This window comes from Acanthochromis polyacanthus, chromosome 22 (genome assembly GCF_021347895.1).
Source record: "Acanthochromis polyacanthus isolate Apoly-LR-REF ecotype Palm Island chromosome 22, KAUST_Apoly_ChrSc, whole genome shotgun sequence".
NCBI classification, from domain to species: domain Eukaryota; kingdom Metazoa; phylum Chordata; class Actinopteri; family Pomacentridae; genus Acanthochromis; species Acanthochromis polyacanthus.
The window spans coordinates 27583454-27608703 of record NC_067134.1 but is presented as its reverse complement, the minus strand read 5'-3'; the positions used below and the strand labels follow the sequence as shown (position 1 = coordinate 27608703).

The 25250-nt window shown below is 41.1% G+C and overlaps 1 long non-coding RNA gene across 1 annotated transcript in view; it reads left to right on the top strand.

Annotated features, from left to right (window-relative positions):
- The window catches only part of LOC127532183 (uncharacterized), an 809822-nt gene that overhangs the window by 159232 nt on the left and 625340 nt on the right, over positions 1-25250 (top strand). The gene's annotated exons all lie outside the window — the stretch shown is intronic.

Genomic DNA, 25250 nt, shown 5'->3' with positions numbered 1-25250 from the left:
GTCCTTTCATTGCTGTCATGTAGCATTAGGGCTGCCAATCATTAATCAATCAGATCGATTATTAGTTTGAGCCCAAGCTGAACGTAAAGATGGACGACAAGACAGCTCCTGAGAGCAGAGGTGTCAAACTCATCTTAGTTCAGCCCAGTTTGATCTCCAGTGAGCAGTAAAATCACTGTAAATAACCACAACTCATAATTTTGTTCCTTTGTTTTAGTGCAGAAAAGTACATTCAGAAAATGTTCAAATTTAACCAATTATCTCTGTATAAAACATCATAAACAACCTGAAATTTATTCAGAAGAATAAGTTCAATTCAAGCACCATTCATCCTCAGTTTATCATTTCCTCATTACAACTTCCAGATCACAGAGTGTCTACAAAGGAACACAACATTTAGTCACCATAAACTGAATGATGTAGGATTTTACTTTATGATCAAAACGACAAAAGTCAGATCAAAAAAAACGACAAAAAGCAAAAAAAAGACAAAATTGGACAAAAATGAGACATAAAATGACAAAAAAAATGAGACAAATGACGCAAAACAAAACAAAAAAGATTGAAAAATTGACAAAATAATTACAAAACGACAAAAACGATACACAGAACAACGATAAAATGAAACACAAAACGCCAAAAATGAAACAAAAAACACAAGCGAGACAAAAAGAAAACACAAAACGACAAGAACGAGAAACAAAACGACAAAAAAATGAGACAAAAGTCAGACAAAAACGAAACAAAATTTTATGAAAATGAGATCCAAAATGACAAAAGTGAGAAACAAAACGAAGAATTAAAGCGGCGTCTAAAGGCCCTCGCCGACTGCCGACCTGACCCTCCCCGTTTTTTTCTGGCGAGCGTACATCAAAATTTCATCAAAATATTTACAAATGTGCAAACAGCAGCAAACAGCAGTCATGCTCATTCATTGCTGCATTATGACAATATGTGACATGTTGGCCATCGCCACGGCAACACCGTCCAAAATACTGCGTGGGTACCGTTGACGTTTTTGACCTGCATGTGTGTCAGAATTTATGTGTCAAATTTGGGACGTTTCTGTGGTAACAGGTAAATTTAATATTATGGGAGATTTTTCACTTGGACCCATTAGAATAACATGGGGAACTTCAGCCATCGCTACGGCAACACCGTTAAAATCATGCGCGCTCGACTAGCCGTTGCCCGTGTTGCAAAAGCAACAGGCCCTTCGCCTTGGGCTACCAGGGGCTCGGGCCTAAAAATGAGACAAATGACACGAAACGAAACAAAAAAGAGAACACAAAACAACAAAAACGATACACAGAACAACAAATGAGGCAACACAAAATGCCAAAAATGAAACAAAAAACACAAGCGGGACAAAAAGGAAACACAAAATGACAAAAACATGAGACAAAAGCACAAAAGTCAGACAGAAAAAGACCAAAAATGACAAAATATTACAAAAATGACACACAAAATGACAAAAGATCAATCTAGTATTTTGCTTTTTGATCAAAACAACTTGTCATGGCCTAGAATAAAAACACCCCTGTACTATACTACATACTGTACTTTCCTTTACCGTCAGATTTGTCGTTTCAAACCAAACATTTTCCTGAAACCAGCTGCCAGATTCTACCTGCAGTCAGACTACAGCACAGAATGTCATCTCCAGCCCAAGAATATTTCTACTTTAGAGTTCACCGGAGCCCCAGCAGACTTATAGAAATGACCTATTTTATCTGTCAGATTCCAGAAGAACTCCATTTCCTTCAACAGATCCATGTTTTTTTCTTCATCTTCCAAAAAAAACCAACTTACTGATGATCAAACCTGCTGCTTATTTCTCCACCGCGGACATCTGCTGTCTGGACAACTCACTCTTAACTGGATAAATTAAAAATGGAGAAATAAGAAAACAGAATAAGATCAAAAATATGTAAAAAAAAAAAAAGTTTATTATTGTGGCAGCTATGTGACCTTTGAGCTGTTCAGAGGAAAGAAAAGAAAAGTAAAATACTAGATTGTTCTTTGTTCTTTCGTCATTTTGTGTCTCATTTTTGTAATATTGTGTCTCGTTTTCATTGGGATTTTTGTCTTTTTTGCCGTTTGTCTCATGTTTTTGCTGTTTTGTAACTTTGTTGTCTAATTTTTTGTGTCACTAGTCTCACAGTACTACTGTGAGGAATCTTGGAGTTATTTTTGACCAGGACATGTCCTTTAACTCGCACATAAAGCAAGTCTGTAGGACTTCCTTTTATCACCTGCGTAATATTGTAAAAATCAGGAACATTCTGTCTCAGAGTGATGCAGAAAAATTAGTTCATGCTTTTGTTACTTCCAGGCTTCACTATTGTAATTCCTTATTATCGGGTTGTCCAAATAGTTCTCTCAAACATCTACAGTTGATCCAAAACGCTGCTGCGAGAGTACTGACAGGAGTTAGCAAAAGAGATCATATTTCCCCTATACTTGCTTCTCTTCACTGGCTTCCTGTTAAATCCAGAATAGAATTTAAAATCCTTCTTCTGACATATAAAGCTCTTAATAACCAATCTCCATCATATCTTAAAGATCTGATAGTACCTTATTATCCTAGTAGAACTCTTCGCTCTCAAACTGCAGGCTTACTTGTTGTTCCTAGAATTTCTAAAAGTAGAATGGGAGGCAGAGCCTTCAGTTATCAGCTCCTCTCCTGTGGAACCTGCTCCCAGTTTGGGTTCTGGAGGCAGACACCCTCTCTATTTTTAAGACCAGGCTTAAAGCGTTCCTTTTTGACAAATCTTATAGTTGGGGCTGACTGGGTGACCCACAGGGGTTCGGCTTGTGTCTTCATTGCACAGCTGACCCCCTCTTGGACGTCCCTTCGTTCTGCCTCTAGTCATGCTGCTATAGGCCTATAGGCTGCTGGGGGACTTTTCTTGACGCACTGAGCCCTTCTCTATCTACCTTTACATTTAATATGTATACCGTTATTGCAGTACATTCACTCTGTTTCCCCCTGTGCTATTTCTCTGAGTGTCCCTGGTCCCAGAGCTGGAAGCTTCAGATCTGAGGTTGATGTTCCACCAGCTGGTCCAGTCTCCACCATGTCCACTGTGGGATGCTGCTGCTGACCTTCCTCCAGCCCTCTGCTTCCAATTCCCTTTTTCCACCAGTTAACTCTGCATCGCCTTCACTATACTGTGATGCTGACTTACATACTGTTTGAATTTTACTGCTGGCTATATATGGAGTATGTTTAATGTCAGAGCCGTACATCATCAGAGTAAACTATGAGTCAGTTTTCAATGTTAGCTTATACTTTGTCTGTGTCACATATCCTGTCATACATGTATCCAAATGTGTGTTGTGTTTTCCTTGCTTTCCCACCCCTCCCTCTCCTCCCATCCCTCCCCCTTGCCCTCCTCTGTCCCTCTCAACCCCCCCGGCCAGCAGGCAGATGGGTCCCCCCTATATAGAGCCGGGTTCTACTCGAGGTTTCTTCCCTGTTTAAAGGGTGTTTTCCTGCCACTGTCTCCTTTGGGCTTGCTCTGGGGGTCAGGCATATGGGTTCTGTAAAGCGTCTTGAGACGATTTGACTGTAATTGACGCTATATAAATAAAATTGAATTGAATTTTTTGTCAGTCCCTTTCTCACTTTTCTTGTTTTGTGTCCTGTTTTTGTAATATTTTGTCTGGTTTTGTTGTTTCTGGCCTTTTTTTGTCTGACTTTTGTCGTTTGTTTCACGTTTTTGTCATTTTCTATTTCCCTTTTGTCTCACTTGTTTTTTATCGCGCATTTCAGGTTTTTCTTTGTCATGAATATGGTATTTAAAGTAAAAGGAAAAATGACAGCCATTACCCACTTTTTGGTTTTCTTGCTAGCTCCGTTTTAAACTTTCATCCTTTTTACAATCATGGAGCTGGATACTGACTGCACTCAAACCCCTCTTTCATATATGAACACATAATGCCTCACATGGACAAACACTGACAAAACTTAGAGATTTCCAGCCTGGAAGGAAACACCTGTGGCACTGAGCGCTTCACAACAGATCCACAGAAAACAGCTGTTGGGCTCAGGAGGTCATCTCTGAACTTAAACCTGCAGCTCTGTCATCTCATGTCAATATATTTCTCTCCTCACAGCTCAGAGCGGAGGATTCAACCAGACCTAGTGGGATGAGACGGGATGGGAGCGTTCCACGTCACGTCAGTTCAGTCAACGAGCAAATGTCAGATTTACATACAAGCCTCGGAGGATGAAGACGCTTAAACGCACACGAGGTGAATCAAACACACCTGAAATAACGAGAGCAGCGCGTCGCCAGGCAGAGATGGATGATGCCGTTTGTGCTCACATAACGCTCCATAATTAGTTCTACGAGTCAAACACACGACTGTTCAGATGGGTTCCTCTGGTCCGCTGAGGAATGCGAGATGCTGATTGGAATCAACCACAGCAGGATATTATTATCACCTCGGATTACAGCAAAAGCACGACAAGATGTTACACGCAGCCGCCCAAAATAAATTCAAATGTGTTCCTCCTGTCGATTGAGGGGCAAACTCCTCTCTGTTTGATTCATTTAAAACTAAAAACAGCCAGACTTCAACACGTCAGACATGTTCCTAAAGAGGATTAGAGAGAGAGGAGGGAATCAGACAAAACACAGAAATTGTGTTTTCGCTTCAACATCTGCTTTTCAAATTAAAAGCCTTATGCACTATGCTGATGTTCGGTTTTAGAATTGGGGGAAAAAACATCTTCTTATTGGAGCTTTTAAGTGTTTTTCATAAACCACAGGATTTCCAAATGTGCTCAATAAACAGACGACATTAACCAGGGGTGTCCAACATGAGGCCCGTGGTCCAAAACTGGTCCTCCAGAGGGTCCAATCCGGTCCTCAGAGTGGAAAAACTACAGAGAAGACATTAACTGCAGATTGTAAATTAGTAAAAGTATAAATTTAAAATCATTTCTAGACCATGACAAGTTGTTTGGATCATAAAGTAAAATACTAGATTGTTCTTTTGTCATTTTGTGTCTTATTTTTGTAATATTTTGTCTTGTTTTCATTGGGATTTTTGCCCTTTTTTTGTCATTTGTCTCATGTTTTTGCTGTTTTGCACCTTTTATGTCTAATTCTTTGTCTCTTTTTTTTGTTTTGTTTTGTGTTGTTTGTCTCATTTTTTGTCATTCTATTTCTCACTTTTCTTGTTTTGTGTCCCGTTTTCGTAATATTTTGTCTGGTTTTGTTGTTTTTGGCCTTTTTTGTCTGACTTTTGTCGTTCGTTTCATGTTTTTGTCATTTTGTATTTCCTTTTTTTGTCTCGCTTTTTTGTCATTTTCTTTCTTATTTGTGTTATTTCTTGTCTCGCCTGTGTCGTTTGTCCATTTTTTTTACCACTTTGTGACTTTTTTGTCTAATTTTCTCTTTTCTTGTTTTGTGTCTTTGTCGTTTTGTATCATTTTTGACTCATTTTTGTTTTGTTTCGTGTCAGTTCTCTCATTTTTTTTGTCAGTTTGTTTCTGGCTTTTGTAATTTTTTTCTCATTTGTCGTTTTGTGTCTTTTTTGTCTCATTTTTGTTTTGTTTCATGTTGTTTTGTCTTATTATTCTCTTTTTCTGTCTTGTTTTTCTAATATTTTGTCTTGTTTTTGATTTTTTTGTCTTTTCTTGCCAGACTTTTGTCGTTTGTGTCATATTTTTTGTCATTTTTTGTCTTGTTTCTGCCATTTGTGTAATTTCTTGTCTCGTCTTTGTCATTTTGTGTCTTTTTTTGTCTTGCTTTTGTTGTTTGTCCGTTTTTTGGTCACTTTGTAGCTTTTTTGTCAGATTTTTTGACTCTTTTTTGTTTTGTTTCGTGTCAGTTGTCTCATTATTTATCATTTTGTTCCTCACTTTAGGCATTTTGTGTCTCTTTTTTGTAATATTTTGTCCTGTTATTGTTGTTTTTTTGTCTTTTTTTTAAAGTGGAATATTGTATCATCAGTTCCAGATAGCTGTGACTAAATGTTGTGTTCCTTTGTAGACACTCTGATCTGGAAGTTGTAATGTGGAAATGATAAACTGAGGATGAATGTGGATGAATACGAACAGATTTTTCTTCAGAAATTTCAGGTTGTTCCTGATGTTTTGTAAAACGATAATTCCTTAAAATGTGAACATTTTCAGAATGGACTGTTTTGCACTAAATCAAAGGAAATATATGGAGTTGTGGTTATTTATAGGTTATTATGCTGTGATTTTACTGCTCACTTGAGATCATATTGGGCTGAATGTGGAACCTGAACTAAGATGACTCATTATGAGGACATAAAGCCCTCATAATTAAAGTGACTAGGTATCCATAAGGCAGCAGAGATAAGGCAGAGGCATGCCCCGACACAAACAAAGCTCCCTTGTGCTCCGCCGAGGCCAAACAGCCTTTAGAGTCGCTCTCCGTCCCTCCATCCTCCTGCTCTTTGACGACTCCGGTGAAAATCCAATCATCCACTTGACCGAGGGGAGGACCCGGAGACATCAAACTAGCAAAGTCCCGTCATCAGAACCCAATTAAAGAAACCCGAGGCGAACAGACTCGGCTTCATCCCACGCCAAGTGTGGTGGCGGGGGGGGGGGGGGGGGGGGGGGGAATGCAGCGGCAGCCGGCACGAAACCACAGCTGGTGGAGGATGAGATAACGGGATGCGGGGGAGCGGCGTGAAACGAGCACAGACCCGCTCACTCCCACCAGCTCCATTATGTGATACGACTACTACTGTAAACATGAGCCGCCGTGACCCTCAGAGCTGCACAAAGGAGAGGAAAACACCATCCGACTTGCTCTGGGGGTCAGGCATATGGGTTCTGTAAAGCGTCTTGAGACGATTTGACTGTAATTGACGCTATATAAATAAAATTGAATTGAATTGAATTAAACAGGACGACACGGAGCAGGGTGTCACACTCATGAAGCCCAGTTTGATCTGAAGTTAAATCAGAGCGTATTAACCTGTAAATGAGCACAAATTTTTCCTTGGTGTTAGTGCAAAAGAAGTACAGTCTGAACAACTTGAAATGTATGAAGACAAATCAGGTCAGCTTCGGCACAACATGGCAAAAATGAGACAAAACGATGCAAAGCAACAATGAATGAGACAAGCGACCGAAACGAGACAAAAAAACAACAACAAAAAAAATCAGACAGACGACAAAAGCTCGGCAAGAAAAGACAAAAAAAACGACAAAACAAGACAAAATATTACAAAAAGGAGACACAAAATGACAAAAGTGAGAAATAAGATGACAAAAAAGAGACAAACGACATGGAAGAAAAAAGAAAAAAATTATGAAAATGAGACAAAAAAAATTACACAAATAACACAAAAAAGAAAACATATTACAAAAGCCAGAAACAAAACGACAAAAAAAATGAGACAACTGACACGAAACAAAACAAAAAAAGAGTAAAAAAATCTGACAAAAAATGGACAAACGACAAAAGCAAGACAAAAAAAGACACAAAACGACAAAGACGAGACAAGAAATTACACAAATGGCAGAAACAAGACAAAAAATGACAAAAATATGACACAAACGACAAAAGTCTGGCAAGAAAAGACAAAAAAATCAAAAACAAGACAAAATATTAGAAAAACAAGACAGAAAAAGAGAAAAATAAAACAAAACAATATGAAACAAAACAAAGGAGACAAAAATTAGACAAAAAGACAAAACGACAAACGAGACCAAATGGTACAAAAGTCAGAAACAAAATGACAAAAAAATTAGACAACTGGCACGAAACAAAACAAAAATGAGTCAAAAATGAGACAAACAACAAAGGTCAAGCGACAAAAAACAACAAAAACAAGACATAATTATTTCAAAAAGGAGACACAAAATGACAAAAGTAAGAAATACAATGACAAAAAAGACACAACATGAAAGAAAAAAGAAAAAAACGACGAAAATGAGACAAAAAATGGCAGAAACAAGACAAAAAATTACAAAAATATAACAACTGGCAAGAAAAGACAAAAAATCAAAAACAAGACAAAATATTACAAAAACAAGACACAAAAAGAGAAAAATAAGACAAAATAACATGAAAAAAAAACAAAGGAGACAAAAATTAGACAAAAAAGACACAAAACGACACACGAGAAAAAAAAATTACAAAAGCCAGAAACAAAATGACAAAAAAAAAATGAGAGAACTGACATGAAACAAAAAAATGAGTCAAAAATGAGACAAACGACAAAGGTCAAGCAACAAAAGCAAGAAACAACAAAACAAGACAAAATATTACAAAAAGGAGACACAAAATGACAAAAAAACAACTTGTCATGGTCAAGAAATGATTTTAAATTTATAGTTTTACTAATTTACAATCTGCAGTTAATGTCTTCTCTGTAATTTTTCCACTTTGAGGGCCGGACTGGACCCTCTGGAGGACCGGTTTAGGCCCACGGGCCTCATGTTGGACATCCCTGACGTAGATGGATTATGCTAATTTTGTCGCTACTTTTTAACCGAACAATAAAAACAGAGACATATCCACCATTCCATTAGTTGTCGGTTAAAAAGCAGCACTATTCCAAACAAACTGAGCAAACAGTGCAGCCCCTGGCCTGTTTTCTCAGAACTCTCCTCATCACCATCATCAGCAGCACTGAGGTTACATCACCATCCTGGGTCAGTTTTTCACATTCGGCCGGTCTGCTGTGTGCATTAAAACAATGGGAGGCATCTGGCAGCTGAGCATGTGGGATAATAACAGCTTATTGTCATTACTTATCTGTCATTTTTGTCAACAAAAACAGGAAAATGGATGATGGCGTGTGTTATTTAGCCTCTCCTCGGCCATACGATTACTGTTTTTAAGTCAAAGCCAGCAAACGCGGCGAGATGTGGCAACAAATAAGCAGGCCGTTTGCCGTTTTATTCATGTGCCATGAAAGGACTACTGGGTGACAAAAATCAGGATGATCACAGGATGCTGCTGGTGGTGGATTTGAATCTATCGTCTGTGCCTGCCGAGTCGCATGCAGAACCGAGGGACACGTGTGGCTAAGCACCGGCCAACAAGCTTATCAAATGATCCAATAAACTTTGGACGGCGGTCACAGAAGCGATCGCAACGCGCAGATGAAAAGCATAAGCCGCCTTCCAAAGCCTGATCCACAGAGACATGCAGAGAAAGCAGCGCTGGCAGCATGGAGGAGCAGCATAGGTCAGAGCGCATCAACACCCTCAGAGAAAGAAGAGAATCACAGAGAAATCCCACTGCAGCAGCGCCACACAGAAAACCTGATCGAAGATGACAGCGCTGTAAGTTACAGCCGTCTTCTATCAGTAATTACAGTGCAGCTCGACAGTCATAAAACATAACGCATCGTAAATTATGAGCGGTTACACGGAAACCATTAATTCTGGAGGAAAACAGGCAAACGGGCAGTGCTCTCCTCCCATGTTTGCCTCCTCGTGCTGCAATTAAAATGAACAATTGACCGTTAATTATTCAGAGAGGAGGCCAAGTGAATAAAACAATCATCTGATACTTCAGCCGGAGGGAGACGCTCTTTGTTGCTCGCTCTGCTCGAAGAAGAGGTCAGGGGCAACAACTCGATGACCGCCGAGGAGATCATCCGGGATGAGGGGCGTTACGTTCGAAATGAATCCATTAGAGCAATCTGTTCATACACGATAACTGTAGCGGAGGCTCGGAAAATATCTCAGTCGTTTTTCTGACCAAAGCTGCAATTTAAATTCCAACTGTAATACAGTTAATACAAGAAAAGCACTCGGAGAGCACAGTCCTCCTCCAAGGCTGCTCATTCCTCCATATGGCATAAATGCAGCATCTGTTAATTAGTTATTGATGAGCACCATTCAATATAGATGCACCCACAAACAACATGACCTTGCGCTGAGCACAGGCGTGTTCTGCACGTGTAGTTTATGCACGGATACTGAATGATGTGATCTAAACATGGAGCAGACGGCAGGAATTGATGGGACTCAGAAACACCCCCACAATTTAATCAGTTGTTCCTTGGATCATTTCAAGTCCCGATAAGTCCTCAGAGGTGGATTTGTAGTCGGATCGCAATCATGTGATCATGTCGTGTTCACTTGTTGTCATGGTTACAGTGACGCCGTGCTGCTATCTCGCAATGATACGGAAATCTTCAACAAATCCAGACTATAAGCTGCATCACTGTCAAAATCTAATCACTTGGTCCTTGTGTCATTTCTGGCCTTCCCTGAAAATTTCACCCAAATCCGTTGATCTGTTTTTGAGTAATGTTTCACACAGACAGACGGACGAACCAACGCCGATCGCCACACAGCTGCGCCGTGTTCCTTGGTGGAGTAAATACGACCTTCATACAAGTATTTCAACATGGAAACAGGCAAAGCAATGAAATACAAAGCATATATTTTGCAAGCATCAATGCAACAACGAGAGCAAACTATTGCACCACAGTGGGTTCATACATCTTCATATCCAGGAGACACAACTGCAGGAAGTCCACACGAAGACAAACCGAGGTCCAAACGCATAAGTTTCTTGCCGAATCTGCGTATCATCCACACGAAGACGGCGTTTTGGGGGTCTGTAAACGATCATTTTTGAAACCAGGTTCCAGAGTGAAAAGATTTTGAAACGCCGTATAGGCAGCTCCGTGTTTACCGGCTCTCCGCTACTTTTCAGATACGCTTGCGTCATAGTTTCGTATCTTCATTGACACGCATGCGCCACACGCGGCAACGACATCAACAATGGCGGCGTACAGTGTAGCAAATGTGCTGATGAAGCTAGTGACCCTACTATCCCTGTTGCAGCAAAATCTCCTTCTTCTCAATCACCACCGAGTTGAACAAACAATTATCGAGGACACATTACGGCACTTTATGGATAAACCCTGGAAAAGGACCCACTCATGCTTCCTGGCTTGGTCTCTGTTTACAACTTTTGCCGCAAGTGCGCATGCCCACTGTTTTTCCTTCTGTTTGGGCGTGTTTCCATCATATCGTAACAGCGCCCCTAGAGGTCTTTCATGTGTTTTACAGCGTTTCCATGCGTATCGAGTGCATTCATGTAGACGCACACATTTTCTGAGACGCCTTCGTCTTTATGGCGATCGTTTTTGAAACTGTTGAGCGTTTTGCCTTCGTGTGGATGGGGCCTAAGACCACACCTCTCTAAGCCGCATCACTGCCAAAATCTCATCACTTGGTCCTTGTGTCATTTCTGGTCTTCCCTGAAAATTTCATCCAAATTCGTTGGTCTGGTTTTGAGTAATGTTGCCGACAGACTGACAGACAGACGGACAAACCAATGGCGATCGTCACATAACTCCACCTCCTTGGCACAGAGTAAGGATGCAAATTTTGAACAACTTCCTGCAGCCTCATCAATAATCGATTGATCAATAACATGAGGTGAACTCTGTGGATATCCTTAAGCATCCTGATGAAGGCTGATGACCTTCACTGTTCATCTCCCAGCTCGTAACAACGCCGCCATGGAGCTCTCCAGCTTTACAGCATCAGCAGAGCTCCGGCTGGCAGCCATTAAGCATCACAGGGCGTCATCTCACGGCTGCACATTACGAGCTGAACTCCCACAATGCTTTGTGTTCGCCCGTATGGAACCCCCAGCAGACGGTGGTAAACAGTAGGAGGCTGTCCTCCATCTTCTCCTTTATCAGTTTATAGATCTTTAATCAGTTATATTATTAACGGCAACGAATCAATCAACGATAAATCAGTAACATCCCTAAACAAAACTGGATCACACTTCTAAAATGTTGCAAAAATACAATTATTTTTAGTAAAATTATTATCATTTTATTATATATATGCACACTACCAGTGAAAAGTTTGAACACACCTTCTCATTCAGTGGTTTTTATTTATTATTTTATTCATTGTAGACTAATACCAAGAATAAATATGGAATTATGTTGTAAACAAAAAAGTGAATGCAGTAAAAGTAATGCAAATAAATACAAACCATTGCATGAGAAGGTGTGTCCAAAGTTTAGTGCATAAGAATATATTTATATTATTTTTGCGAATTTTTTTTTGATATTTTTTCTATATTTATTCTTGTTTTTTATACATACATACATGCATACATACATACATACCCTGTCAAAAGTTTTAGGACGCTTTCTCATTCATTTGAATAGGAAAGCGTCCTAAAACTTTTGACACAGAGTGTATATAAAATTAAATGAGCAAAAACTATCCATTATTTTTGCTAATTTTTTTCACTGTATTTGGGTTTTACAGAGTTAAGGCTGCATGATTTGGCTGAAAAGTTCATCATGACAGAATGTTTTATTTCTGCCAATATTGATATTTATCATTACTTTAATTGAGACCAAAAAAAATGAGGTTCAATCTAAATTTAACCACTTTGTCTGCTTTAGACTGTTTACTAAGGTACACGGTCAATAATTTAAAGGTTACAATAACAAAAAAAAAACACTAACAAATGAATAACTTTACACACAAAATGCACCTTCATAGACATTAAATAAAGAAGGACAGTACTTTAAAGTTACCAGAGGGTTGACTAGGAAGTCAGAATAGCGGGTTAGTGAGGTCTGTTTAGCTTAAAGTCAGAGTTGTCATCATGAAGGTGGCTCTCTTAACCTGCTAGATCTCCATGGTAACCGATGCTGTGGAGATAACCCGGTGCGGAGCGGGTCATGTTTACAATGTGGGATTTAAAGCCGCCGTAAGAAGCGTCTCCCTTTAATCAAACCGCTTCCTGACGATTATCTACGAGCGACTCTGACTCTCAGCTGAGGGAATACGTTTTATCTGCAAACATGTTGAGCCGCATGTCGCTAATCCCCCCGAATGGAGCCGTGCAGTCACAGTGTCGCACGCTGGATGCATCGCGTTGCCATGGGAACCCGACACGCATTCAGCCGGCGGCGAAGAATTCACACCAACGAGATTTCTGAATGTGCTGCTGGTCCTGCAGCTGACAGAAAACAGAATCACCCATCAGCAACACTTAGTTCACTTTGACTAGTCCTAACATTAAAGGGATTTCTTGAATTATGGGATGGTGCCAGACAAACACACTTCAGTGCATCATGTTTGACACCGTCTTTCACATGAACGCACTCGGATTCAGAAGCAGAAAGTTGGAGTGAACAAAGAAAGTTGGTGATCATCTTTGTTTTTGCTGCGTTTTCTGACTCAGAGCTCTGTCAAACCGAGTACTACCAGATGAGGACCCCAAAGCAGACTCAAAGCACACAATCAAAAGTTTGTCCAGACTGCAGCACTCACTGCTTCCCTGTTTGAAGTTTATCAAATACAATGTGTGCTTTCCTTCACTAAACACTCGAAGAACGGCTCATTTAATGTCTTTTTGCTGCAGGGGCCGCACTTCTTTTCAATTCAGAATCAACTCAATCTGTCCTCCGCCCTGGGGTGGATAAGCTACCACTGGTTTCTGCTGATCGACAGGCAGCGCTAACACAACAGCAGAGAAAGAAGCAAACGTTCAAAGTGGTAGAAAACAACTTCAAGATGAATGAAGAATTCAACAACGCCGTTTATGATGCTCACTGGTGTGGTGAGGTTTTCGAGAGCGCACATCCACACGATGAATAGACTGAAAGGAGTTACAGGGTCAGAATTTGACTTTGTCTCCGTGGAAACACACGAGCTCTTGATGCCTCACGTCAAAGCGCGTTTCATCCCCTCGTTGTCCGGCCTTGGCGTGACGATAGTAACACGTCAGTCCATTCCTGATTCAGTCTTTAATAACAAGAAACTTCCACAGGATAACCTGCTTCACTACTTTGAATAATCCTGGTCCATGGCTGACATTTTTACCTGTCAAACCTCAGTTACTTAAAGGTCGAGTACGAGATTCTAAAAGTCAAATTTAGGGAACATCACCTCACACTCCGCTAGCTGTCTGTCTGGTTCATGTGCTAAAAAGAACAATCCAGTGTTCAGATGGTTGGACAGTACTGTTTAAAGGTTTGGGAACACCCAGTCACCTCAGACCACTTTTATCCATGTGCCAGCATAACTGCACAAGGGTTTTCTAATCATCAATGAGCCGATTAGCTAACACAACGTAGCATTAGAACACAGGAGTGATGGTTGCTGGAAATGTTCCTCTGTACCCCTATGGAGATATTCCATTAAACATTTCCAGCTACAACAGTCATTTACCACATTAACTATGTCTACACTGGATTTATCATTCATTTCATGTCATCTTCATTGGAAAAAAAAATGCTTTTCTTCCAAAAATAAGGACATTTCTAAGTGACCCCAAACTTTTAAAACAGTAGTGTATGAAACACCAATTAACAGAACTGGATTAAAGTACAGATTTTTAAAAAATTCTTACTTTTTATCTCACTGGGGAAAACTTCTTTGAGGAGGCGTCAAACATTCCTCCATGCAGGAAACATCCCGGCTACACGGGGACTGAAAAAATAATCGATTTTAAATCAAATTTTAAAAACATTGCAACAGTTTTACAATTTAATCCCGTCCTCTTCGTGTGACAGTCATGCTTCTAATGCTCCATCTGATTTATTACACAGCACTGAGGCCAGATTTTTCTCTTATATAAATCAGATTCCTGTTAAAACAATCCCAATGATATAATCTCCCCAGATTGTTCTTCCTGAGCGAACACATGCGTGTCGCTAATCTTTTCCTGTACCGGTGTCACTCAGTGTCTGCTCACTCCTGCACTTTTATGATACTCTAAGGTGTTGTGGCATAATTTAAAGTGCCTTAACAAGCTGTGGCAAGTTTAAGAAGGCGACTTAATGACAAGAACATTTACACAGAGGTGGCTAATTCTGTGGTAAAACCTCCTGTTGTCCTCATTTACAGGCACCAAAAAATATTGTTTCCTTGTCTAAAAAAAAATCCAAAAATTCAGCAAAAAACCTTCAGGAAGAAAATTCTAAAAATTCCTTTAAAGATCCCTTAAAAGTTTTATTTAAAAAAAAAAATCACCCGAATTTGGCAAGAAAATTCTTGTAAATATTTTCAAAAAATGAGTAAAAATCTTCCAAAAAAAATCCTAAAAATATATAAAGAAAATACATTTATATGAGTAAAACTTCTAATATTTTCTTAAGAACATTCACAAAAAAATCAACCAAAATCCAGCGAAATTCGCTGGATTTTGGTTGATTTTTTTGTGAATGTTCTTAAACATTTTTAACATTTCCTTTTTTTCACCCGAAAATGTTCAAAAATTTCCCAAAAATGTTGAAAATGTGGACATCAGAAGTTTCACCGTGAAAATCTATATTTTTTTCCACATTTTCAAACTTTAAAATGGGTCAGTTTTGACCTGCAGGACGACATGAAGGTTAATGACGTGTCTGGAAATGGATGCTCAGTCAAAGAAGTGGAACGCGCTTTAATTTTTGATCTTTGGCATAAATAAGGCTGTGATTTCTGTACTTACTAGCCTTAAATCTGCAGACTGTGTGTTTTTACTGATCCTGGATGATGGCTCAAAGGACTGACTACAACGTCAGGCTGGATGTAAACACCAGCCCGGCTAACTTTGTGTTTTTCTGTCATGGATGGAGGATGCAGACGGTGTGACACATCCTTACTCTGGGCTGCTGTTTGAGCCTCAACCGTGAAAAGATTCTCTGGTCATATTAAAACACGCCGGCTGTGGTTTAGAGGATCTTTGACAGCCGCCATGCTTGGAGTCAGTCAGTGGAACCGGTTGGACTACAATACACACATTCCTGCCAGAAACCCATCCAGCTGTCCACGAAGCACATCCGTGGTTGTTCAGGGAGTTAATGCCGTGTCCTGACTCCCTCAAACTGCAACCGAGGGGATGAAATCGGGCCAAATCCGTACAGAATCAGCCTGACTTTGAAGCTCCAGGAGAGGCAGATGCTTCCAATATTTCCATTTAGCTTTTTAGTTGTCAGTCAGTTGAGTGAACCTCGAGAAGTTATGTAGTTTAAACGCTAAATAGGAGTAAAAGTCTTGTTTATCGCATGATCAACAAGAAAAGCACTCAGAGAAAGCAGTACTCCTCCAAGGCTGCTCAGTCGTATGATTTCTGATGGATAAGTCCTGATAAGTCCTCAGCGGTGGATTTGTAGTAGGATCGCAATCATGTCCTCTTGTTGTCATGGTTACAGTGACGCTGTGCTTTGCCGCGATCTGGCAATGACACAGAAATCTTTAGCAAATCCGTGGATCCAGACGATAAGCCGCATCGCTGCCAGAATCTGATCACTTGGTCCTTGAGTCATTTCTGACCTTCAATGGGCTGCAACTAACGAAGCCTCGAGTAATCGTCTGAGCACGATACGTCATCAAAAGCGGAAGTGAGCACGAAATGCAACAGGAATCAGCGTCCGACCGGAGCACGGAACACGGACGGACATCGGCGCTGCATCGTGCATGTATTATGTATGTACGATGCAGCGCGGACATCCGCGTTCTATCGTAAACACGGATGTCAGCGTTTACTATACAGCTGTAGCTAAACGTGGACGTCTGCGCTGCATCGTGCATACGTAATATAGCGCTCACTTCCGCTTTTTCAGACGATTACTCGAGGCTTCGTTAGCTGCAGCCCTAGAAATTTCATCCAAATCTGTTGGTCTGTTTTAGAGTAATGTTGTTAACAGACAGACAGACAAACCAACGTCAATCGTCACATAACTCCACCAACGCTCTGTCTCCTGGGTGGAGTTTGAAATAACAGGACAATGCACATATTTCTGTCAAATACATCAGCACAGACTCCTTGCCTTTACTGCATGGAGACCAATCTTACTCTGGATGCAGTCGCTCCCTAAAGACCCGTTCTGATCCAGGATAAACCTGCTACCTGTTGGATTACTTGGTACAGCGATAACAGGATCCCACAGCAGATTACAAACACATCCTGCTACGTACAGTTAGCATTTTGTTGTGTCATTTGGTCACTGAAGCAGCAAAGCATCATTTCTATACATGATATTTCACATTCCCCACTATCGCAGAATGTCCTCGGAGCCACTGGAGCCAGCTAGTCCAGCTGTCCATGATTGCGGTCGTGAACCATCCTCAGCCGACACGCCGGTTCGACTGACACTAAACCCAGATGATGAACAACACTGCAGGGTTTCCAGACATGACACGAAACCAAAGCTGATGAAAGGAAAATGAGCGAACATCAAACTAAAGGTCTTCAGAAAGTGGCAGCTTCTACAGAAGACTAAAATATATGAAAAAAAAACCTGACATTTGACAAGCCGAGCCGCACACATGAGAGAAATCTGTTCCCCGAGGGCTCCAGAACGCCACCGTGACTAACAGCAATCCGCCATCTGACAGATTTTCGCTTCAAATTGAGTCGACAAGAAAAGCAGCGGCAAAAAGCTTAACTGTGTGCGAGTTAATAAGCCGGTTTGTAATACACTTTTCCATGGCGCTCTTTACAAACGCCATTCATCACTGTCATGTACAGTTCATCTCATCTGGGAGGGCCGGCGTTGCGCCATAAATCGAATTCCAATCACTTCCAGGGCTAAAATATGACGTAATTAACTGGATTTGATCGGGCCTGAGGGCTCGTTGAAAAAAAAAAAGTGGGTCTTCAATTTCCTATCGGCTGCTGTGAGTGAAATGATTTAATGCAGAACTTTTCAGAAGATCAATTCCATGGACGCCTCTGCATATAAACCCCCACATGAGGGTTAAATGAGTTCAAAGCGGGCCTATTAGAAGCGCACCCAGGGGCTTGGTTCCTCCCCCAGGACGTCAATAAGACGTAGTTTACTCCACATATAAACAGCCTATTTACAGACGGAGGGGAACGAGTGTTTAATCGTGATTTAGCAGCGCGACGCCTTTCTAAAAAGACAGTGAGGAGCATTGATTCTTTTCTAGGAGACATACGGGAGTCGTGAACAGGGAAACCAGGGAGACTCTTTTCATTGGTCCACGATCAATATTCTAATCATTTCTGAAGACGTAAAGCCCCTTTATGAACCCGAAGATGCAGAAGGGCTGAAGGTCGTTTTCTTGTAATATCTTGGTGATGAAAAGCCGTTTTTTTTTTTTCCCAGCATATTCCTCAAAGTGAATGCTTCGGATATCATTCCATTTAGGTTTCTAAGCTGTCTTTAATACATTAAACCAGGGGTGTCAAACATGCGGCCTGTGGCCCAAAACAGGCCCACTAGGGGGTCCAAACTGTCCTGTGGGACGACTTTGTAAAGTGTCAGAGAGAAAACATTAACTACAGATAAAATAATTCCTACACCTTCATCATAAAGTAAAATACTAGATTGCTCATTTCCCTGTTGTCATTTTGTGTCTAATTGTTGTAATATTTTGTCTTGTTTTGTTGCTTTTGTCTGATTTTCGTCGTTTGCCTCATGTTTTGTTTCTCGTTTTTGTTGTTTTGTGTTTCCTTTATGTCTCGCTTGTGGTTTGTTTTTGTCTCATTTGTCATTTTGCTTTATTCGTTGTTTTGTGCATCGTTTGTGTCGTCTCGCTCGTGTTCTTTTTCCCACTTTTTCGTCGTTTTGTTTCTCGCTTTTGTCATTTTCGATCTCATTTGTGTAATTTTTTTGTCTCGTTTTTGTCGTTTGCCCATTTTTTGTCACTTTGTAATCTTTCTGTCAAATTTTTTCTCTTGTAGTTTGTCTCATTTTTAGTAGTTTTGCTTCTCGCTCTTGTCATTTTGTGTCTCATTTTTGTCATATTTTAGCTTGTATTTGTTGTTTTTTGTGGGTTTTTTGTCTGTCACATAAAATAAAATACTGTATCATTCAGCTCCAGGTGACTAAATGTTGTGTTCCTTTGTAGACACTCTGTGATCTGGAAGTTGTAATGAGGAAATGATAAACCGAGGCTGAAAGTTGATGAAACTGAACTTATTTTTCTTGAGAAATTTCAGGTTGATCATGATGTTTTGTATAAAAATAATTCCTTAAATGTGAACATTTTTGCACTAAAACAAAGGAAACATTTGGAGTTGTTGGAGCAATGACACATACAGAAATATACTTAAATATTTCTGACAGCTATAACCACAATTTCTGCAAACATGTCATTGCTAAAAATACACATATTGAATGTTAAATACACTAATTATTGCGTTCATGAGGTAAAAATGCTGTAATATTTATGATCAGTCACAGAAACTTTATGTTATAGGTATTTTCATGTACATTTAAGTAAAACTAAAACTTTTTATTCATTTATTTCACAGTAAAATATGGAATGAAGCACATTTTTAACTGTCATCAATACATTTCTTTACCAGAAATGAAGAAAACGTTTTAAGGCAGTTTTACGTCAAACACGTTTTTAGAGGAAAAGCTGGAAAATGAAATGAAAACGTTTCATTGCAAAGACACTGCTTGAAAATGATGTCACCACTTATGCATCTAAGAGTTAAATAAATGTATATTACTCCTCCATGCTGTTTATTGCTGATGACATCATGCAAGAGGTGATGGAGGGACGGAGGGCAGCAGCAGCTGGAGGAAAACGGATGCTGACGTTCTTCTTGTTCTGTGGAATATTCCATCCATCATCTACATTTAATCCTCATTAGGGTCACAAAGGGCTCCAGTTTATCCCAGCTGACAAACAATCACATTCACACCTACTGACAATTAACCTCAGCATGTTGTTGGACTGTGGGAGGAAGCTGGAGAACCTGGAGAAGCACGGGGAGAACGCGCTGAAAGATCCCAGGAAGGTGCAGATCCGAACCGGGGATCTTCTAGCCGCAAGGCGACAACGCTAACCACGAAGCCACAGGGTCAAAACTGATCCAAAATGTCATTTTGGTCCAGAATAATCACTTGTGTTTTTGTTTGTATTATATTTAATAGAGATGTCATGTTTGAAATATGTTTATTTTTCACTTTATAATACGTTTTAGACATTCTGATGATTGAAAATGAAGAATATTACACAGAATAGCAACAGAATATTCTTCCAAAAACACGTTTGATATCATTCCATTCACATTTTTAAGTTGCTTTTTATACTTTTAAAGAAACTGCAATATTTGTATTCCTACTCCAAGCTCTTATTATCACTGATAATCATCCAAAAGGCGACACAGTGCTAAAAGTTCAGGGATGGAGAGCGGAAAACAGATGTTGACGTTGTTCTGCTGCTCTTCTGTGTAATATTCTTCTTTTTCAATAATCAAAATGTTCAAAATCTGCTATAAAGTGAAAAATAAACATGTTCCAAACATGAAATCTCTCTTGAATAGAACACAACCACAAAAACACAAGTGATTATTCTTGACCAAAATGACATTTTGGGGCCATTTTGACGAGTGGATTGGTGGTTAAAACTGCCGCCTCGCAGCTAGAAGATCAACAGTTTGCATCCCGGCCTTCCTGCATGGAGTCTCCATGTTCTCCTGTACACGTGTGGGTGTTCTCCAGGTTCTCCAGCTTCCTCCCACAGTCCAGAAACATCCTGAGGCTAAGTGGTGATTCTAAATTGTCCGCAGACGTCAATGCAAGTCCGATTGTTTGCCTGTATGTGCAGCGCTGTGTAATGAGGACTCAGCGGTGTACAGAGGATGGACAGACGGATTAGGGTCCAATCACATCTAAGGGTTCATTCTTCTACTTGTTTGTAAATCTCAGTATTTGTTGGAGCTTAAAATGACTTTTATCCTTTTATCACGGTAAACACTTCTTCTCTCCTTCACTATTCATCCACGTGTGCCCCTCCTTCACTCCCTAATTGAGATTAAACCGCTGCATTTCACGTCACGGGAGACCAACGGTCGACTGTGGGACATTTCTGAAATTAAATGGAGCAAATTTTTTTCCATCAGTCTCTGGTCTGGCGCCAGGATTCAGGCTTAAATGAGGGAATTTGGCAGGGCTGCCGTTATTAACGAGCCGGGCGGCGTTGGAAAGGTTGAAAGACCACCGGTTTGCTCCTCTGGTGTTACTCCACAACCAGGAGAAAGAAGTGTTGATGTAATCCAAAAAAAAGGAAAAAAAAGAGGTTGAGTCCTGCAGGAGGGCAGATGCGTTTGAGATCATTCAAAGCTACTGTCAGGATAAACCTCTAGGAATGGATTTCTCTGAGCTCAGGCTCACGGTTCACAGCCAGCTCTGACACCAGCCGGGAATTGTTGGTTTGACCCTTTGACTAAGAGGTAAAAATCCCACTGAGAGGGCTTTTATTTTCACTTCTTGGGAGCAGAGAAGCAGTGAGGAGGCACAGCGTGGTGATCCCTTTACGCAATGACACAGAATGGATTTGACTAGTTCATGTTAAGTGACACGGATTAGCAGCCAGATAAATCTTTGTACTTAATATGAAGCATTAGAAAAAGCACAATGCTCTCATCTGCTGAGCTCTGAGGATTAATTCCGTCTGGATCTCTGCTCTTCTCTTCTCTCTCTCACACGCATAAATGCCAATAAGACAGACACCAGCTATTTCACAGCTGAGACGAGCGCCTGCGCTGATTCCATCCCATAATGAGCGCAACGGGCTGCAGCTGCGAAAACTAAAAATATGCAAGTTTGAAATTCCGGAGCTGTCGCAGACTACAAGGACCGAACCGGGTCAAACGGTGCATTCACAGTCCGGCAGCAGCAACTCAACGTGAAGTCCGCAAACAGCCTCCGGAGCACCTGGAGGCGAAGCACCGCGGAGCCGCAGCGGGAAAACAGCAGCCTCTCTACGGGCTTTCATTCAGACACCTACCCGGTGATGCTGGTCCGCTGAAACTTGGGCTCCGTGCCGCGCCGGTCCGCTCCTCCGCCGCTCTGCTCGGCGTCTCGCGGATGCACGCACGCCGCGCTCGTGGAGGAGGGAGCGGGGGCGCGAGCGGCTGGCGGCGGAGGAGAGAGGAGCAGCCAATCAGCGGTGTCCTGACGGGAGGGACGGCAGCCAATCAGCCGCAGCCGGGAGCGAGCGGGGTGATGCTGCTTTGTTGAACCGAGATCAGTGATCTGATGGCATCTGGGCTGGAAAGAAGCAGCGGAATGACGGGATGCTGCTGCTTTTTTAATAAACATATTTTATTGCAAAATGAAGATATTTTTCTGGTATTTATAATCAGAAACTAAACCATGAGTCAACCCACACCACCCACACACATGCTGCCAGACAAGAAGAATTTACATCAGTAAAGAAAGATAGTAGTAATAATAATAATAACACACAAAAATGCATTTAAAATGGGGCATCTATCCATCCATGAATTCATCCATCCATCCATTCATTCATCCACCCATGAATCATCCACCCATTTATCATCCATCCATCCAAACATCTATTCATCCATCCATTTAGCATCCATCCATCCATCCGTCATCCATCCATGAATTCATCCATCCATCATCCATCCATCCATCCATCCATCCATCCATCATCCATCCATCCATCAATGAATTCATCCATCCATCCATCCATTTAGCATCCATCCAAACATCCATCCATCCATCCATGAATTCATCCATCATCCATCCATCCATCCATTTAGCATCCATCCATCCATCCATCCATCCATCCATCCATCCATGAATTCATCCATCCATCCATCCATCCATCCATCCATCCATCCACAAATTCATCCATCCATCCATCCATCCATCCATCCATCCACCCATCCATGAATTCATCCATCCATCATCCATCCATCCATCCATCAATGAATTAATCCATCCATCCATCCATTTAGCATCCATCCATCCATCATCCATCCATCCATCCATCCATCCATCAATGAATTCATCCATCCATCCATCCATTTAGCATCCATCCATCCATCATCCATTCATCCATCCATCATCCATCCATCCATCCCACCTAGAGCTAGTTTAACAACAAATCAAATATCAACACTTTTGACTCATTAAATTGAAATAGTAATTGATTTATTGGGGGAACTAATGGCTACACTAATCAATACTGAAATCAATAGTAAGTTTCTGTGTATGGCTGTGAAAAGACGACTTCCTAATGCTACCACTGTTTAACAGAATGGAGACAGATCCCACTTCCTCTCTCTGTGCAGCAGTGCATTCAAAGCTTCAGAACACCCTCCGTCTTTAACCAATCAATCGCTTTTCTTCAAAATCTTTTAAGCACAAAACGTTCTCTTTTGGTCCCCGAGCTGGGCTGCAGCGTGGGGACGCAACAAAGACATGCAATTATTATGGTTTTCAGCTCGTTTTATAATTAAAGAGGAAATTTGGTTTTTAAAGGGAGAAAATGACATGTAAGGAAGGCTCCCAAATGGATTCGACCCCGAGACACTGGTGCTCTAAAGAAACACACCGAAGAGCCAGAACATGCTGCCTGATGTGCTGCCGGTCCTGTTCACGCTGCCAGAACAGCTCTGAAACACCTCTGAACGAGCCCTGTGGTTTCTGGCAAACAGAAAGCTGCAGCAGACCCTGAAAGTCGTAAGCTGGACCAGACTTTCTTCACTTCTCTTGATATTTATTTGGTCCGTTGGCAGGAGCGAATCGGCTGCTGGTAGTTAAAAATTTAGAACATCAAAGCAGGAGGCATGTTTCTACCAGAATGAAAATGCTGAGAAACTGCCCGGACTAATATTTCTACTGATTACAAGCATTCATGTGAAGAAATATCAATATTTTTAGTCCTAGATATATAAAAATCTATAAATATTTGCTCAAAATCTGGGCAAATTTCCTTTGATATCAGTCATTTTTATTCCACTCATTCCTCCGTGCCAAAAACCTGTTGCTTTCATTTCACACAGCGCAACCCGAGCGCTGACACTTTGATTCAGGTGTTTTATTCTGGTAGCAGCTAATGTAGCCTCCAGCTGCTGGCAGGCGGAGAGGAGCAGCGGGCCGCACAGGTCTGCAAAGATCACTTTTTTTCTCATTCCACACCTCCAGGTGGTTTTTTTAATTCTAAAACTTGTGCTTTAAAACCCAGCTAATGCATTTCAGGACATTCAGAGCGGTAGATTTTGTCCTGTGTTAATTACACCGGAGGAGATTTATGAACTGGGGCAAAGTGTGTGAAGAATGAGATGATGTCTGGCTTTAAATGGTCATCGAATGGAATCTGATCTTCATCTAAGGCACAAGTACAGAGCAGCACAAGGTGTGAAATGGTTTTTGCGTCCTCACTGAACTCACCCATTGAACCTTAACAGTGCTGAGGGAAACAGTAAGTGAAACCTTGGATTTAATAACAGGTCAAACCTCCCTCAGCAGCAATAACTTTAAACGAGTGTTTCCAGGAGCTGTTACCTCATGTTCTTCCTCTCAGAACTGCCTGAGCTCATCCAGATCTTCAGGATGTCAGGTGAATCGCTCAGCTTCTACTACGGCTTGATGCTATCCTGGAAGACACCGTGATAAAACAGGGAATCCATTTGCGAGGCCACGGTGGTGGACTGTCCAAAGAAGTCATGATGATGCCGCCACCGTGCTTCACCTTTAGGATGACGTTTCCTTTCAGAGAACTGTCTGTGTAGGTTCTCATTCATCCAGGTCATGGTTATCCGAAGTAGTTTAAATCAATCCACTGGACTTGAAGAAAGTTCCTTGAAGACGTTTCACCTCTCATCCAAGAGGCTTCTTCAGTTCTGGTGGTGGTGGGTGTTGCCTCAGCTTTTAAACCTCTGAGGTGTGTCCAGGGATATTATTCCAGCGACCGATACCAAAACTCATCTGACCCAAAACCCATCGTTGAGTGGACAGATGAGTCTTGGTATTGGTCACTGGAATAACAGCCCTGGACACACCTCAGAGGTTTAAAAGCTGAGGCAACACCAACCACCACCAGAACTGAAGAAGCCTCTTGGATGAGAGGTGAAACGTCTTCAAGGAACTTTCTTCAAGTCCAGTGGATTGATTTAAACTTCGGATTTTCAGAGAACTGCAAGTTGTTTCGTCAAGCCGCAAAACATCTTCCCAGCAGCACTGTGGAGTGTTCAGATCCTCGTCAACAAATGTTGTTTCTCAGACGGATGATGAAGGAACGTCCGCTGCCACCGGCTTGTTTGGATAAAAACCGACCAGCATCGATCAGGCACCGTGGTTTGGTGGTAGACGACTCGTAGCCAGAATGAATCACAGTTCAAAACTCACTTACATAGGTTTGTGTACAGGTCACTATTCATAAGAACTCCTCTTAGCATAGGGTTTCCATCGGCAACGGGGCCCGAGGTGCAGAAGTTTACAGTTGAATTACACAATGCCGTAGGGTCATGGTGGATTTTTTTGTCCAGTGATATTGCAGACATAACGCCCACTCC